This window comes from Stegodyphus dumicola, chromosome 12 (genome assembly GCF_044657685.1).
Source record: "Stegodyphus dumicola isolate Sdum_Otavi_A_Nest chromosome 12, ASM4465768v1".
Taxonomy (NCBI): domain Eukaryota; kingdom Metazoa; phylum Arthropoda; class Arachnida; order Araneae; family Eresidae; genus Stegodyphus; species Stegodyphus dumicola.
Window position 1 is genome coordinate 17,918,930 of NC_140779.1, and position 14,551 is coordinate 17,933,480.

The 14,551-nt window shown below is 35.2% G+C and overlaps 1 protein-coding gene across 1 annotated transcript in view; it reads right to left on the reverse strand.

Annotated features, from left to right (window-relative positions):
- The window catches only part of LOC118193513 (metabotropic glutamate receptor 3-like), a 286,303-nt gene that overhangs the window by 229,329 nt on the left and 42,423 nt on the right, over positions 1–14,551 (reverse strand). The window lies entirely within an intron of this gene.

Sequence of the window (14,551 nt, forward strand, 5' to 3'; positions counted from 1 at the left end):
GTGTTTTGAAGTAAAACTAGCAAGGAAAAATCACAAAAATATTCTTTTAGAAAGCCCTTTCATTTGTCTTCACTATAATTTAAGAAGAACTGTTTCTGATTTCTTGATACTGTAGCTAATAAAGTATCAAGAAACCAGAAACAGTTCTTTACTACATCAAGTTTACTTACTTTACTACATCAAGTTTGTAAAATGCATTATGTAATAATTATATCCTATGTATAAACATAGTAGGCCCCACTCAAACATGTAGCCCTGCTGTGCTTTGCAATTATCAAATAATTCAAGCTTCAGTTAAGTAAAAGTAATTAAGTTCAACTTCAAAATCACTTTACATGATGAAAGTTGAGAATTTTACGATGATTGTACCGACGAATAACTTTTGAATTTCTGCAGAGGAAAAATAAACAAACCATTTCGATAGAAAAACCGATGGGAGTCTCCTTTTATCAAAATGAGTTTGTAGAAACATTCGATTTTTTTATGCGGGAGACGTGAAAAGTGAGCACTGTCCTCGCGGGAACTCGATTTTGGACCTCTGGAATATACGCCGAGTGTGCTACCGTTACACCAGGAAGAACATGCTGGAACGAAAGAGAAAAATACCCTATACACCCACTTTTAAAGGGCGACTGGGGATTAGGAGATCCAAACGCCAAATCCTGGTGGTAATGAATTACCGTCCACCACCTTTTGGCTCGAGCGCCACTGTAGAGTCATTAGAATTTTTTTAATGCGAGAAGCGTGCAGAATGAACAATGCTTTCGCTGAGATTAAAGCCTAGACCTCTCGAATACGCGCTGAGTATGCTACTGTTACACCACGAAGGCATGTTGAAAGGAGGGAGAAAACACTTTATTAAGTTATTTTGCCTAATTAAGTTTGAAGTTTACGTTCCTTGGGAAGAAATACGTGTAGAGTCTCATCTTCTCTGCAACCTAAACTAAACTTGAGACTCAATCTGAACGTAAGCGATTTGTGGCTATGTTCAGTAAACAGACATAGACATAGACATACGAAGAACATAAAAGACCCTTTTATTAAACTCAGATTATTTTACAGAACGCACTTCTTTTGCTTAAAGCCAGCCAGCATTTATGTCGCAACTGAAACGTAATGAGTTCAAAGTAAAAATAAGTTGAGTCGTAAGTAGCCAAGAGGCTACACAGAATGAATAACTAAGTTGAGTCGTAAGTAGCCAAAAGGCTACACAGAATGAATAATTGAGTCATAAGTACCCAAAAGACAACACAGAATGAATAAATAAGTTGAGTAATAAGTAGCCAAAAGGCTACACAGAATAAATAACTAAGCTGAGTCGAAAGTAGCCAATAGGGTACACAGAATGAATAACTAAGTTGAATCGAAAGTAGCCAAAAGGCTACACAGAATGAATAACTAGTAATGAGTAGTAAGTAGCCAAAAGGCTACACAGAATGAATAACTAAGTTGAGTCATAAGTAGACAAAAGGCTACACAGAATGAATAACTAGAAATGAGTAGTAAGTAGCCAAAAGGCTACACAGAATTAATAACTAATTTGAGTCGAAAGCAGCCAATAGGCTACACAGAATGAATAACTAAGTTGAGTCGAAAGTAGCCAAAAGGCTACACAGAATGAATAACTAAGTTGAGTCGAAAGTAGCCAAAAGGCTACACAGAATGAATAACTAAGTTGAGTCTTAAGCAGCCAAAAGGCTACACATATTGAATAACTAAGTTGAGTCATAAGTAGCCAAAAGGCTACACAGAATGAATAACTAGTAATGAGTAGTAAGTAGCCAAAAGGCTACACAGAATGAATAACTAAGTTGAGTCGAAAATAGCCAAAAGGCTACACAGAATGAATAACTAAGTTGAGTCGTAAGTAGCCAAAAGGCTACACAGAATGAATAACTAAGTTGAGTCTTAAGCAGCCAAAAGGCTACACATATTGAATAACTAAGTTGAGTCATAAGTAGCCAAAAGGCTACACAGAATGAATAACTAGTAATGAGTAGTAAGTATCCAAAAGGCTACACAGAATGAATAACTAAGTTGAGTCGTAAGTAGCCAAAAGGCTACACAGAATGAATAATTGAGTCATAAGTACCCAAAAGACAACACAGAATGAATAAATAAGTTGAGTAATAAGTAGCCAAAAGGCTACACAGAATAAATAACTAAGCTGAGTCGAAAGTAGCCAATAGGGTACACAGAATGAATAACTAAGTTGAATCGAAAGTAGCCAAAAGGCTACACAGAATGAATAACTAAGTTGAGTCATAAGTAGCCAAAAGGCTACACAGAATGAATAACTAGTAATGAGTAGTAAGTAGCCAAAAGGCTACACAGAATGAATAACTAAGTTGAGTCATAAGTAGACAAAAGGCTACACAGAATGAATAACTAGAAATGAGTAGTAAGTAGCCAAAAGGCTACACAGAATTAATAACTAAGTTGAGTCGAAAGCAGCCAATAGGCTACACAGAATGAATAACTAAGTTGAGTCGAAAGTAGCCAAAAGGCTACACAGAATGAATAACTAAGTTGAGTCGAAAGTAGCCAAAAGGCTACACAGAATGAATAACTAAGTTGAGTCTTAAGCAGCCAAAAGGCTACACATATTGAATAACTAAGTTGAGTCATAAGTAGCCAAAAGGCTACACAGAATGAATAACTAGTAATGAGTAGTAAGTAGCCAAAAGGCTACACAGAATGAATAACTAAGTTGAGTCGAAAATAGCCAAAAGGCTACACAGAATGAATAACTAAGTTGAGTCGTAAGTAGCCAAAAGGCTACACAGAACGAATAACTAAGTTGAGTCGAAAGTAGCCAAAAGGCTACACAGAATGAATAACTAAGTTGAGTCATAAGTAGCCAAAAGGCTACACAGAATGAATAACTAGTAATGAGTAGTAAGTAGCCAAAAGGCTACATCGAATGAATAACTAAGTTGAATCGAAAGTAGCCAAAAGGCTACACAGAATGAATAACTAAGTTGAGTCATAAGTAGCCAAAAGGCTACACAGAATGAATAACTAGTAATGAGTAGTAAGTAGCCAAAAGGCTACACAGAATGAATAATTAAGTTGAGTCATAAGTAGCCAAAAGGCTACACAGAATGAATAACTAGTAATGAGTAGTAAGTAGCCAAAAGGCTACACAGAATGAATAATTAAGTTGAGTCATAAGCAGCCAAAAGACAACACAGAATGAATAAATAAGTTGAGTAATAAGTAGCCAAAAGGCTACACAGAATAAATAACTAAGCTGAGTCGAAAGTAGCCAATAGGCTACACAGAATGAATAACTAAGTTGAATCGAAAGTAGCCAAAAGGCTACACAGAATGAATAACTAAGTTGAGTCATAAGTAGCCAAAAGGCTACACAGAATGAATAACTAGTAATGAGTAGTAAGTAGCCAAAAGGCTACACATAATGAATAACTAAGTTGAGTCATAAGTAGACAAAAGGCTACACAGAATGAATAACTAGAAATGAGTAGTAAGTAGCCAAAATGCTACACAGAATTAATAACTAAGTTGAGTCGAAAGCAGCCAATAGGCTACACAGAATGAATAACTAGTAATGAGTAGTAAGTAGCCAAAAGTCTACACAGAATGAATAACTAAGTTGAGTCGAAAATAGCCAAAAGGCTACACAGAATGAATAACTAAGTTGAGTCGTAAGTAGCCAAAAGGCTACACAGAATGAATAACTAGTAATGAGTAGTAAGTAGCCAAAAGGCTACACAGAATGAATAACTAAGTTGAGTCGAAAGTAGCCAAAAGGCTACACAGAATGAATAACTAAGTTGAGTCGAAAGTAGCCAAAAGGCTACACAGAATGAATAACTAAGTTGAGTCATAAGTAGCCAAAAGGCTACACAGAATGAATAACTAGTAATGAGTAGTAAGTAGCCAAAAGGCTACATCGAATGAATAACTAAGTTGAATCGAAAGTAGCCAAAAGGCTACACAGAATGAATAACTAGTAATGAGTAGTAAGTAGCCAAAAGGCTACACAGAATGAATAACTAAGTTGAATCGAAAGTAGCCAAAAGGCTACACAGAATGAATAATATAAACACAGAATGAACAACATAAACTTCATATCCGCGTGACAAGCTAATGGCTAGAATAACGCAAAGCCACAGACAGAGTGCAATCATGAGTTTCAACTAAAAACTCAGTCTTCAGCAGATACTCACATGCAACAATCTAAAACTTCCTTTTAAGTACTCTCTCTTTCCACTTCGTTTGAATGCGCGGGAACTAAAATTTGCATTTTGGCAGAAAAACGAAAAAGGAGAGCAGTAACGTTATTGAACATAAAATAGCTGGTTAGTTAGAAATAAATAAATCTTACATATGTAAGCAAGATAAGGAAAAATATAAACGAATGACCATAAAAAGCATTTGAACATGAAAAGCTTTAAATATTAAAGAAAACAAAACTCGTTTCAATTGTTAGCCCAAAGGAGTGTTATCCCAGAAGGGCTATTACTCTTGAAACGGCAATTTGCGTCGAATCACTGGAAATTCACCAATTCAAATTGTTGCCACCCAATATTATCGCCCTGTATTATATTTAAAGAAGTTAAATAATGAAGAATCTGCATAAATATATATATGTTTCTCGCATTGTGAAAAAAGCAACGATACCTAAAACCATCAAATTCTGAATAACGTAGTCCTCCACCAAGCCCAAATTTTGAATTTCGAATTTGTTTTATTATCTGGTTTATATTTTTTTAACTTTAACGAATTTTTTGTTAAGATACTCAACGATTTCAAAGCGAGTATTGGCAACACATTGTACGGAATAAAATATTTTTATGTCTAGCGAGCCAAACTGTCTATCGGAAATTCTATAGATATGTTGGTTTTAAACAATTTTAACCCAAAGGGCGCGTTGGCCCAAATATGTTTGAAACGTGTATGTTTGTGTCAACAAAAAAACACGGTTTAATATAAAATCTGAAGGCTTTCAAATTTATATACATATAAAATTCTGCGGTATAGAACCAATAATAAAATCTGAAAGCTTACGTATAAATATATTATATATATTTTATAAGTAAGAGGAATGTTTAAAAGCTAATGCTAAAAAAATACATTTGACAATGCAGCTCCTTAGCAAAAATATAACATCATGTCACAATTAGAAACAATATTAAAGTAGTAAAAGCTATTTCGTAAAATCTAAATGCAAAAATTACATATCGAAATGACTTCAAAATCAAAAAAAGGGTAATAAAAATAAAATTTTAAATGCACAAAGAATTGTAAAAAAACTCTTGTAAAAATTAAATACATTTCTAATACACAATAAATATATACAAAAATGGTAAATAGCTCAACTCGAGGTTTGAGCCGGATTTATCAAGGGAAAAGCAGCTTAAAACTCGAATCAGGTTAATACCTATAGCGCGTTTCGTCAAACAGTAATAATTGAGACCATAATTGTAATTTCACTAACAGAATAATTCAGCTTAATAATCTAAAAAACTAAAGAAAGTCTCAATTATATCGCTCTTTTCCCGACGCGCGGTAATTTAAATTGCTAATGTAAAACTTACTATTTAATAAAAAAGGGCTTTACAAGAAAGCCTAGTTAGACAAATGTACAATTAAAATAAAATAGCTAAAAAGCTTATTAGTCCAAAAATTACACAGTTTTAAGGGCTGCCCTCTAATTCATGTTGTCTTGCTACTTTCATATATATATATATACATATATATATTCACATTTAGTTAATTTTGCTTACTGTTTCTTATAAGCGTGATTCAAAGATTAGATAACAGAAGGGCTAAAATAAGATAGTATAAACTTGGTAACATTAAATAGACATAAAGGATTCTAGTTACTTAAAATGCAGAAAATTTATAAGATTTATCTTACTATTGTATGGTATTACTGCAACAAAACTGTCTAAAATTTTAATTTAATAATATCGTCATCGTCATCGCTTTCTTCCGAGTACTGTACGTGATACCAGCAATTAAGGTGGAACATGAATGTTCTGGTGATGGGAGGGTTGACGATATTTGCTGTCAGCTATTTGAAAATAAAATGAGCACGAACAATCTAGACCTGACACGCAACGGATCCTCCATTCCATACATTCGCTCAGTTCTTCGAAGGCACCAACAGATGATTAGCTTGGATAAATTTGATGTTCATGTTTGTGAACTACAAATAGTAGATACAGAAAAGAAAATAGCTCAAGATATAATTACAGTCCATTACATTGTTACCACGTCTACAATGTAACATATATTTTTTTATCTGTGATGCAAATATTAGAAGTTTTATCGCCTATGCAAATTTTGCGTTAATAAATGGAACGTTTTTATTCCCAATGGCGGGCACTTGCCTAATCAGCATTCGAAATTCCTAAGGCCAGAAATGGTGGACATTTTATTGTAGAGGCACTTTATAGTGGCCGCCGTTGCGTCCTATGAAGACTTGGACAGTTACAGCCATGCCTTCTCCGGGATTCGAACCTGATTCCTTCGGTAGCACGGTAGGCTTCCCTAACCACTATGCCGCCTTTGCGGCTTAAAGAATGGAACTGAAAACTTTTCCAAAAGAAAGTAGAAAGTAGAAAAATTGGCTATGTAATTGACCAAAATAGGGATCATAAAAATTTGTTCTTATGAACAATAATAATGTGTTTTAATATTTTTAGGTATTTAAGGAAATATCCACTTTGCGGTTTATGGATTCAGTGAAACACTGCTTGGCTTGTAAATATTATTACGAATATTGTATATAGATAGGTGATTTTATTTCAATTATATGTGAAATTTTTGTATTTTTCTATGTTATGTAACATACAAAAATCTACAGAGAACAGCTATACCGGAAAATGCAGGGAAGTCCATTTACCATTGAGTAAATAGGAATCTCGCTAATTTCGCGAGATATCGCCAAACTGGCGAGTCATTTTTATCGCCAAATTTGGCAAGAAATCTCCAAAAGTCGCCAAACTTGGCGATTATTTGGCGTAATTCGGGTCCGGTCCCTGTACCTCCGTAATAGGTATTGTAATTGAATAATTGTAATTTATCACTATATTAGCTGTAACCGTAATTCGACCCTCATATTGCCTTCCAATCATTTCGGAGAAGCAGAAAGTATTGTAAATATCTCGGCGGCCGCGTGAAAGCTATATAAAGCCGGAAAGAGAAACCGCTCTCAGTTGTTTGTGTGTTGTTAGCTCAGCGTGAGTTCGGAGTACTGAGAACTTTAGATGCGCTTTGCATTGCTTTGTGTTTAACGTTCTCAGTAGTTTGAAGAGTAACTATTGAATGTACTCTATGATACTGTAAACACCTGTACGAGTGGAAAATCCCAGAACTGTGAAGTTTCCTTTTGGTAAAATAAATATATCAACCTATCATTGGACCTGTGTGCGTGCAGTCTATTGCGAACCCATATAGGCAGCAATATGAATGTCTAAGGATAATGAAACATGAATGGAAAGTGTATTGTGTATTGAGAATACGGCAAAGCACACTAGGGCTATCTGCCTAAGGGAAGGGATGCCTTCGTGGAGGACTTTCTAAGGGAAACTGGCTCGTATACTGGTGCATCGAAAAAGAACCAAAGTAAAAGGTTTGGTTTATGTGGTTACGGCAAAGCCTCGAGGGCAATCTGCCTAAAAGGAGGGGTGCCTTCGTGGAGGACTACACATGGGAAAAACCACGAAAACACCTATGCAAAAAGCTAGCCTGTTCCCATGATTCGAACCTCGGATCGCACTACCAGTGTTCAGCGACTTTACCGCTGCGCAGCTGTTGGGCCCGCCGACCAAAGTAAAAGAACAGTAGCTAAACGATAAATAAATTCGCGTGCTGCCGTTGACATATATCGTTTTGGTAAAAAAAAAAACTGCTTCTAAATTTTGTAAATATCTGCAATTTAAGTGTTTTTCAATATTAAATCCATAGTTATTTGAGTCAACTATTATAGTATATATCTTTCAAAATAACGCATGATATAAATCAATGGATGACACACCCATCCTCTAATATAGGGGCCCACCAGCGGCCGAGCGGTAAAGTCGCTGAACACTGGTAGTTCGGTCCGAGGTTCGAATCCCGCGAACGGGCTGGCTGCATGGGTGTTTTCGTGGTTTTCCCCATGTGTAACGTGTATACGAGCCAGTTTCCCTTAGAAAGTCCTCCACGAAAGGCATCCCTCCTCTTAGGCAGATAGCCCTAGTGTGCTTTGCCATAATTAAATACACTACACCACCTCTAATATAGATTTAACCATCACTCACACACTGCACATTAATGTAAAAGAAATTAAAATAATAGGTTTAAAAACCTATCCTACATTCAATTCGGAACAAACTCTATGCAAGAAAAGAAAAACTAAAAGCATAGGGACGAACCAGCCTGATCCAACAATATAGAAAAATACCACAGTGAATTCTTTATCTGGTTGCTGAGAAGGTAACCAGATAAGGAACTTTTCACATGGCCTCCACTTATATTTTAATTTTATTTATCGCTTTATTTTAAATATTGAAATAAAACAATTTGAAAAGTAAAAGCAGAAGAGAAATATAAAATTAATAACACAACAACCTTTAGTTTGGAATATATTTAAGTCAAGGTTTCAAATGATTTCGAGAGCAAACAGGTACAGGTCCCTCTTCATCAGGAGAAAAGAGATCTGCAAGACTGGTCTCGAAAGTCTTGCAGATTGTCAGGTCCAGTGGTGCAGATTTCTTTGCTCCTGATGAAGAGGGATCTGTACTTGTTTACCCCTGAAATCAGTTGAAATATTTACTTAAATCTACGTGAAGTTTGTTGTAATAATAATTTTAAATCTGAAAAGTGATACAGCCGTTTACAGTGATTCGACGCAAAATGCCGTTTCGAGACCAAAAGCCCTTCTGGGCTAATGCCCTGCAGGGTTAAAATAGAATCTGAACGCTTTCAGACTTTATATTACACCCAAACGGGAGGTGTTTTATTATTTTTTTTTTTTAATTTTCCCCCTCCATTTACAGACACATACACGTTTCGAGAGCATTTAGGCTAACGCCGCGTTGGATTAAAAATATTTAAAAACAGCATACCTTTACGACTCGCGCACTACACAAAAAATGTTTTATTTCCTGCAGTTTTGCAATTGCTCGCTTTGAAATTGTTGGGTATTTTAATCAAAAATTCGTTAAAGTTCTACAAAATATGAAGTAGGAAATAAACCAGAAAATTCAAAATTTGGGCTTCCAGGTGAACATGTGCGGGTGGAGGACTATGTTATTAAAAATTTTATGACTATAGCTACCGTTATTTTTTCACAGTGCAAGAAACATATACACATTCATTGTTTTAGATATGTGTGTTGTTCTATGTTGTGAATTTGTCTTTATGGATTTTTTTTGTTTTTTTTTTTTTGTTTGTTGGTTGGTCTGTAATTTTGTGTTAGATGTGCTTACTTATTTTTGATTTAGTATTGTTGCTTGTTGTTTGGGGGTGGCTGGGTTACTCGCTGCCCTCGTTTGTGGAGATACGGAGCCCCTTCTTTTGAGCTATGGGGGCACTCGTGTCTAGATGGGTTGAAGGGAGCCTCCAATTCTTACACATTCATGCAGATTCTTTATCATTTAATTTCTTTAAACATAATACAGGTGATAATATTTGGTGGCAACAGTTTGAAAATTAATACAGCCATTTACAGTGATGCGACGCAAAATTCCATTTCGAGACTAATACCCATTCTAACGTTCCTTTGGGCAGATAAATAAATTTATTAATATTCTTTATAAAAAGGAAAAATGGAAGGCATGATTTGAAACAGAATGATTAATCAAGACTGCTGTTTCATTGGGTGCATCAAAAAGTGCTTAATTTCCCAGCAACACCACGGAAGATTTAATTGAGAAAACGTGTGTTGCAGCTAAGAAGAAAGAAAAAAAAAATCCATGAAAACATCAAAATGGTCGCAAACATTTTACCGATTGGTGTCATTTAGGAAACAGCTCTTAGAAAGGAATTGATCAATAAATTAGATGACATTTTTCCCTTTTATTTTCTTTGATGAAAAGGATCACTAAAAGTAAAAATAAAGAAAACCGACTTGTGAAAATAAACGCTGATGGGGTTGGTAAACCATTTACGACGTCCACGTGTTGCTGTTCAGAAAGTAGGAAGAATACTTCACCGGTTTATAACAAAGACAGCTTTTTTATACGCAAAGAGTTGATAATTAAGCTTCATAGAATGAAACAGAAAAATGGTTGTCGCGCTTTTTTTTTTAGAGTAAGAAAAAATTATTCCAAAAATCTCAGTGTTAATGTAAATTATAATATTTTTCGAAATTTCAAGAGAATTTAACAGCTTCTTTTTAGAAACTTCAGTCAGTTTTTGCTAAATATCTACCAATAACCTTTTGCTTTTTATGCAAAGACTACAAGGGCCTTTTTATTTTCAGGAGTCAATAGATTTGCCAAAATGTTTTGAATCCTCTCATCATGCCTTCGTGTTGAAACCGTTGCACACTCGGCGCGCATTTGAGAGATCCTGGTTTGAGTCACGCCAAGGGCATTGCACATTTTTCAAATCTCCTTATAACTTGAAACTTGATTTCTCTATGAGTGGTGGCAGACCTAAAAAGTGGTGGACGATAATTCGTCACCACCAGGCTTTGGCGACTGGGTCCTAGTACCTGGTCAGCCTTTAATAGAGGGAGTGTGTAAGGTGTTCTCTCCTAGTTTTCCGCATGCCTTCGTGGTGTAATTGGAAGCATACTCGACGCGTAATCGAGGGGTCCAAGGTTCGAGTCTCGGCGAGGGCATTGCACATTTCTCATGTCTCCTACTTCAAAAGTCGTCATGACTCTACACTGGTGTAGGAACTAAAATGTGGTGAACAGTAATTCGTCACCACCAGGATATGGCGATTAGTTACCACTCTTTATCCCCCGTCGCCCTTTCAAAGAGGTTGTATATAAGGTATTTTCTCCCTCCTGCCAGCATGCCTTCGTGTTGTAACGGTAGCACACTCGGTGCGTATTCGAGAGGTCCAGGTTCGAGTCCCGGCGAAGGCGATGCTCATTAATCAGTTCTCCTGCATCAAAAAAACCTAATAAATCTACAGTACAATAAACAAGCGGACTTCTTAGTTATCTAATGTGAATGTACTTTTACACCAAATTGATTAACATTGTTACGAATTTTGTACATAAATAAACAATTTTACTATAATGTTATGTAATTTTTTTTAAAGATAACATGAAAATCTAAAGAGGCGATGCTTTGCAGAAAAAGTAAGAATACACATGCAAGTCTATTTAACATTGAGCAAATGGCGACCTCGCTAAATTGGCGAAATATCGCCAAGCTGGCGACGGTTTGAGGGACTAAGTTTTGGCACCAAATTTAGCGAGAAATCGCCAAAACGTCGGGGTCTTTTGTTTCGGTCCCTGTATCATCGTAATGGGTATTGTAACTGAATAACTGGAATTGATTCCATATGTAACTGTAACCGTATCCAGCCTTCATATACCTTCCAGTAATTTCGAGAAGTACTACAGATTTTCGGCGGCCGAGGGAAAACTATTGTTGCGTGCGTATGGGTTCGTTATGAAAGGAATGCAGAAGTCCGATGAAAAATGAACAAAATTTATTATTATCACAATAAAAATGCTTAAATTTCATCAGATTACAATATCTCACAGTATTACAATATTACAATATCACAATATTGTAATACTCACAGTATTACAATATTTCAATATCACAGTATTACAATATTACAATATCACAGTATTGTAATACTCACAGTATTACAATATTTCAATATCACAGTATTACAATAGCTATTTAAAGCTATTTAATACTTATATTATTAGCTATTTAAATACCAAATCCGTAACACTATATAAGACCGGGGAGAGCTTCAATTTCTGAGTAATAGTTGTTAGTTCAGAGCAACTTCGAAGTATTGAGATATCTCCGCGTGACCATCGGTCATTAGAGGCTCTGTGCATTGCGTTGTGTTTAACTCTTTCACGTCGGCGAACCTTTGTTTAAGACGCTCGTGCGGGACGGAAGGGAATTGAAAGCAGTCACCGTAGTACAGGGTGGAGGTTTTGCATCGCTAAGCTAAGCTAATTTTATAAAAAAAATCAGAAAAAAAAAAGTTTTACTTCTAGCATCATAATTTTTGGTATCATTTTAGATTATTACTCGAGCTGTTATGTTAAAATTAGCACTTAATAACGTTTTTTTTATTTATTTTACATGAAAATATACTTAAAAAATTGCTTACCTTGTAAAATCATTTTCGGAAGCGCTATCCAAATTATTCCAAAGTTTTAATTAATAAAATCGATCAATAAAGTTTAAAATTAATAGAACAACACAATAAAGAACTATTTACAGTAAGAAGCAACAAAATTTAAAATTAAGACTGAGTGTGGTAAATCTCGTAGCACGGAGAAATATCACTTTTATAAAATGAATCATCACTCTCATCTGCGTTAGTAAATGGTTCATTAACCATACGAGGGAAATCTGATAAATAGCTTCTTCCCGCCATAAGAGACTGGAGGTGAGGCTTTCCAATATATCTGAAGGCAATGCAAAACGTAACAAAACTCCAAACCATACATAGTAGAGGAAAAAACAGAATAAAAAAATCTGATGTGTACAACACATGACTTCCTCGTACGGAATAATAAATTATACCCATTTTTTCTTGCATTTTATTTAAACTTATTAGATTGAATTAAACCTACTTCGCCGACAGCGCATAAACCACAATAGAATAAATGCATTCTTTAAAATTCACTTTGTTTACCATAGCGACACTCTAGCGCTAAATTTACTTAACAGTATTATGTTTCGTTCATATTATAACTCAGAATGCACAAAATATATATCAAAGAATTATCTAATCGTTGCCACATGTTCTATTCAAATACTATAATAAAGCTAGAACTATGTATAAAACAAATTAAGCAAAAAAAAAAAAAAAGAAAGAAAGAAAGAAAGAAAGAAACTGTTTTTCACAGACGATTGAGTATTTCTCATTCAATTAATTCAGTTCTCACTTTGCGACAAGGCAAAAATACATGAAAACTCAAAATATATGTATTAAAAAATTACGAAGTAAATCTTAAACACTTATTCCTCGAAAAAATTCAGGAAAGGATTAAGCATGATTTAATTGGCAATAATAAATGAAGGCGTTATCCTTGTTGTTGCGAAGCTGAGTTTCTCTAGATTGGCAACAAATCCCCTAGTCTCCTGTTTCAAATGTAAACATAAATGGCCGCCATCAAATTAGGCTTAGCGGCACTTAAAACATTTTAAAATTGTTGATAATTCTAAACCTATTGCATACAGATTTACTAAAGGCATAAAACCTTTAACCGGAAGATAAAAACAACATAATTCAATCATTTTTAAAGCAAAAAATGTACAATTTACAAACATATAAGAGTAAAGAAACTGAGATCACTGAGCCGGATATATTTATAGAGTGGATATATTTATAAATATATTTATATACGTTTGGTGCGGCCGATTAAAACCAAAATACGAGGTGCACATCTACATGTTATAGCAGTCCTATATACAACATTTCAACGTTCTGATGCTACTCGTTTTTGAGTTATGCGAGATACGTACGTACAGATGCCACGAAAAATTCTCTTCAGAATTAATTTTAAAGCAGTTTTTTAGTTTTTTTGGAGGAAAAGAGTCTTTTATTCTGTCCTTACGTACAGATATCACGCAAAAACATCGTTAAATTGCATTCGAAAGCGGTCAAAGTAGATATTTTCGTTGAAATATGCTGCCTGAAGCTTTTCGCGGTTACAATACTTCTTTTTTACTTCGTACAAGGAAGTAAAAAGGAATTGCATATAAATTAGAGACGCAGATGTTTATATTAGCACGCGGCTATTTACAGAGCCCACCTCTGTTTACGTTTCCCCCCCCCCCGCCCTCGCAACAGCTGATGAGTAAAATACCAAAGTCAACCAGAATATATCAAACTCAAGGTCAGGAACCTAAAACTGTGTTCATTTCAAAAGTAATGGACATAGGATGCCATGTAGTGGCCTTCAGAAAAACGTTCCAGCTTAAAATACGTATACGCATCACCCGTCCTGTGAATGCTATCTCTAGTGATGAGTGGATGGGACGCCCGGCTATAAGAGATGTTTTTAGAGAATGTGTATATGGGACGCCCGTGCTGAAAGGATTTTAACGTTCTTAGTAGTTTTAAGTGTAACTACTGATCGTACTGTGGGATACTGTGAGGAATTTTACGTGTATTGTGGAAAGTTTCAGAACTGTGAAGTGTTCCTTTTGGTAAAATAAATTTTATCAAGTTATAACCAACTCTTTAGAAATCGTTACGAAATCAATCTATTACGAAACCGTACGCACGCATTACTATAATATGCCAAGTCAATATGAAAACACTCATTTGCCAGACAATCGAAATCAAAGAATCATTAAAAATTTCTACGTCGTGTTTTGCAAGTTGGAACGTGAAAATTAAAATCAGATGTACGCCGGCTGTAATATTT